This window comes from Acomys russatus, chromosome 9 (assembly GCF_903995435.1).
Source record: "Acomys russatus chromosome 9, mAcoRus1.1, whole genome shotgun sequence".
NCBI lineage: Eukaryota > Metazoa > Chordata > Mammalia > Rodentia > Muridae > Acomys > Acomys russatus.
Window position 1 is genome coordinate 21,895,061 of NC_067145.1, and position 4,612 is coordinate 21,899,672.

Here is a 4,612-nt window from a genome sequence, read left to right on the forward strand (position 1 = left end):
AAACTCACAGGTTTGTCAGACTGACTGGCCAGCAAGCCCCAGGGATCCTGTCTCCTCCTTCCCAGGGCTGGCATTGTTTTATGACCAGTTTTTTTTTTTTTAATGTGGGTTCTGGGGGACCAAACTTGGGCCCACATGATTGCCCAGCAAGCACTTACAGACTGAACCATCATCTGGGTCTTTGGAAGCCTTCTGAAGACTGAGATGATAACACAGTGCTCAAAAGGTTTCTAATTCTGAGCTGAGTGTGGTAACACCCCTGTATTCTCAGCATTTGGGAGGTAGAAGCAGAAGAATCACGAATTCAGGGCCAGCTTCATCTACATAAGTGAGTTTAAAGCCAGCCTGAGCTACACAACTTCCGGTTTAAAAAGAGAAAAGGGTTTTAAATTTGGGGGTCAAGAATGGCAACAGACACCTAGAATCCCAGTACTAAGAAGACAGGGGGATTACAAGTTTGAGACCAATCTCAGCTATACAGCAATCCCCAGCCTAAAAGAAGAGAGAGAGAGAGAGAGAGAGAGAGAGAGAGAGAGAGAGAGAGAGAGAGAGAAGGAAAAAACAAACCCCAAACAAAAGAAAACAATTTTGAGTTTAGGGGCATTTTAGTTTTGGTGGTCAGAAATGCTCAGTCAGTAAAACCCATGTAGTATTCCCAAACCCAAGAAATTTCCAAATTAGGAATGCTTCTGGTCCCAAGCAATTGGATTAGGGATGCTCAGCCTGTGTGCTTGTGAAGGTGGTGGTGTGCACAAACATGAATGTGGGCATCTGAGGAAGTCTAGCTTAAAGGCCCAAGTTCTTCCTACCAGTTTCTTCTAGAATGTTGTGTGGTGGAGTGGGCAGCAACTCCCCAGGCTGTACAGTGACTTCCTCTGTACCCAGCAGTGAGTATGAGCATTATCTTCTATTTTATTTTATTTTACCTTACTCTATTTTCTTTTACTACTGTGTATTTCTGTGTAGTCCTAGCTGTCGCAAAGCTCAATATATAGACCAAGTCAGCTTTGAACTTACAGAGATCCTCTTGCCTCTGCCTCCCAAGGGCTGGTTTACTAAAGGTGTGAGCCACCCCACCCAGCCATGACCATTGTTTTTTTTTTTTTTAAAAAAGGAATGCTTGGGTTGGAGAGGTGGCTCAGAGGTTAAGGGCACTGACTGCTCTTCTAGAGGTCCTGAGTTCAATTCCCAACAACCACATGGTGTCTCACAACCATCTATAATGTGATCTGATGCCCTCTTCTGGCCTGCAGGTGTACATGCAGGCAGAGCACTGTATATATTATACTAAATAAATAAATCTTAAAAAAAAAAAAAAAAAGGAATGCTTTCAGACAATGAAGTTAGTGGTCTGGAGAGAAGTTCTTCCTGGATTTAGGTGCTTGCTAAGTCCCATCTCAGTGTCCTTTCCGGAAAACAGGAGGGGGTGACGTAACAGAGATCTAAGCAAAGGTACACAAAGACAAAGAGGTTGGCCTCTGAGGCCAGTGCCAGGAAGACTCCAGCCACACCACATTGAAACAGAAAGGCCAGCGTTTTCCCTGAAGCCCTCAGAGCCCATGCATGGCCATTGCTTTATACTTCAGAGCTCCCAGATGGTGAGAGAATGCGTTCCAACTGTCTTAAGCCACTGGCTTCTTGGTTATTTGTTATGGGTCCCGAGGAAATGATTTTAAAATGGAAATGAACAGCCATGCGTGTTTTAAGTATGACCGAAAAAAATCTTTATCTGTACTACTAGCCTGTACAACTTATTCTAAACCCTCTCAAGTTTTGTCGGAAAAATCCCAGATTTGAAAATCTATGTTCATAATAGTGAGTAATTTTCAGAACACTGAGCCTGGAAATAATATCTAAGAAGCAAGATGTTCCTTAGCTGCTTTGTTCTCAAGGAAGAAAACGCCTCTCACTCAAAATGGTTTTCCTGGGGACTCCATAACGTGCCAAGGGGTTTAGGATTATTTATGGCAACCTGATAGTATTCTGATTAGTGTTTCTTAAGGATCGTGTGCTAAGCATGAACGAGAAAAGCGGGGAAAGAGCCAAACACAATGATCTTAGATTTCAGCCACAGTCTGCATCTTTGCCTGCAATCTGTGAGAGGGGCCCTGAAATTCTACCCTGCAGTTTTGGGTATAAGCACTTTTATTTTGAGCCATTCCCTCTCTTATGCTAATAGGAGGTTTCTCATGCAATCTTGAGCTAAAACGGAATCAATCGAAGTGGCAAAGAAGCCACAGTGAAACACAACTTCATTTGCTCTCTCCCCGGCCTCATTGTGAGTCCCTCTCAGCACGCTGGGCACTCACTCATCAGCCATCCTCCAAAGGGGAGCCCAGCTAGGCCTCTTTGAGGAAGCCCTGCCACAGTTTACACAGCAGTTGGGGTAAGGGACCCTGGACTCACAAACTGGACGTAGGAAGAGCACTGTGAGCCTGGTGGTCTAGGTCACACAGCAGAGAGCCACCGGGGCCAGAGAACCTGAGTGTGCGTTCTGACAACAGCACTCAACACTATGACTCAAGCCAGGTACTTGGGCTACCGGTACATAATGCAGCCACGGAGCAAGCCTTAGCAGTTGCAAAGCCTTGTTTTTAAGGGGCCAGAGAGATGGCTCGGTGGCTAGGAACACGTGCTGCCCTCACAGAGAACACAGAGACCTCTAGTTCCAAGGGATCTGATGCCCTCTTGGAGCCTCCATGGGCATATTCATGCATGTAGTATGCACACTGACAAGTAGGCACACACATAAAACATACACACAACATAATGTTTTAAATTCTATGTTTGAGGCCAGGCATAGTGGTACATACCTACAATCCCAGCACTTGGGAAGCTGAGGCGGAACGATTGTCACTAACGCAAGACCAGCACATATGATGAGTTCCAAGCTGGCTTGAAGACCCTACCCCCAAAAAACAAAAGGGAAAATGGTGTGTTAGCTGGGTGTGGGTCAAATGCTAGTAACCCCAGTAGAAACAGAGGAACAAAAGTTAAGGCCAACCTCTGCTATAAAAGACTGTGTCTCAAAAGAATTCATTTTAAACTTTAAAAATAATTAAAATAATTGTGTATTTTTATTGTGTACAACACAATGTCTCTTTGACATATGATTATGTCATAGAGTGATAAATCAGGTTATTTGATGTGTGCATTTTCTCACACTTATCTTTTGTGGTGAGAACGTTGCCTTATTAATTTTGAAACATAAAACATATTGTCAACTGTAGTCACCATGGTGCATAATAGATTTGAGAAGTAGGTTGAGACCGGGACTCTGGCATTGAATTCCTTCTTCTTCTGCCTCAGCCTCTGGGGTTTTGGGGTTATAAGTATGTAGCACCATGCTTGGTTCAAAAATATATCTTTGTAATTTTCCTTTGTATGTGCATATGAAACATGTATGAGTGACAGTGTACATGTACCATGGCAAACAGGCGGAGGTCAGAGTTCTGCGTCTGGGAGTCGGTCCTGGCTCTTGCCTGCTGCTGTGGGATCATCGGACTTTCACAGCAAGCAACAATGCTTTACCTCATCAGTCAGCTCATCGGCTCTATATCTTCTGAATGTATTCATCTTTCTAGCTGAAACTGTGTGCCCCTTGACACAGTAACACTCTTCTCATTTTATTTCCTGATTATAATTAACATGCTCACACACCACAGTCAAGTAGTGGGTGCCATGAGGTGTTTTTCTATGCCTGGCTTATTTCTTTCATCTAATATAATATACTCTGAGTTCACCCACATCGTGGTAAGAGGCTAAATAGTATTTCATTCTGCATATATACCTTTTTTTTAGCCAGTTATCTGGCGATGGATGCTGGGTTCCTTCTGTATCACTGTTATTATGGACAGAGCTGCAGTGGACAAGGGAACTCTGATGCCTCTCCATCAGGCCAGCTTTTCACACTCCCTGTATTGGCCACTGCTGGCACTGGAGGCTCATATGGTTTTAATTTTTGAGGAAACACACACACATACACACACACACACACACACACACACACACACACACACACACACACACATTGATTCCCATCCGGGAAAGTCACTCAGCCTTTTTGAGTCTTAGCATCTTCATTTCTAAGATGAGAATAAGAATCTTGCCAGCTGTGTAAGTTCTTGAAATGCACATTGTGGTCACTTCTCAGTCCTTGCTTCTCTGGCTTATTACTGCTCTTAGCCACTTTCTCCATTTGCTGTCAAAATAACCATCCCCTAAACCGGGGGTAGTAGTACACACATGCAGTCCCAGCATGGGGGAGGCTGGTGAAGGAGGATTGAGAGTTTGGGCCGAGCTAGGGCTACAAGTAAAACTATCTCAAAGGAAAACTCTTCTTTTCTCCCACCTCCCTGAGCGCTTCAGAGCAGCCACCCCCGCCCCCTTCCTATGAGTGTTTTGGGGCAGAGAGTTTAGTTCTTGGCCCTTAAATCTCATCACTCTCTTAAGATCTTCTTCATCACCTTCCTGCTGAAGGCCTTGAATCAAAGTCCAGCCCTCTTTCTCTCTTAGCTTCTGAGCCCCAGATCTATACCTCCCTCCATCACTTCCCCTCCTGAAATCTAGTGAGTACCCTAAAGCTGACACAACCCCTCAAGTTCTTGGTTTC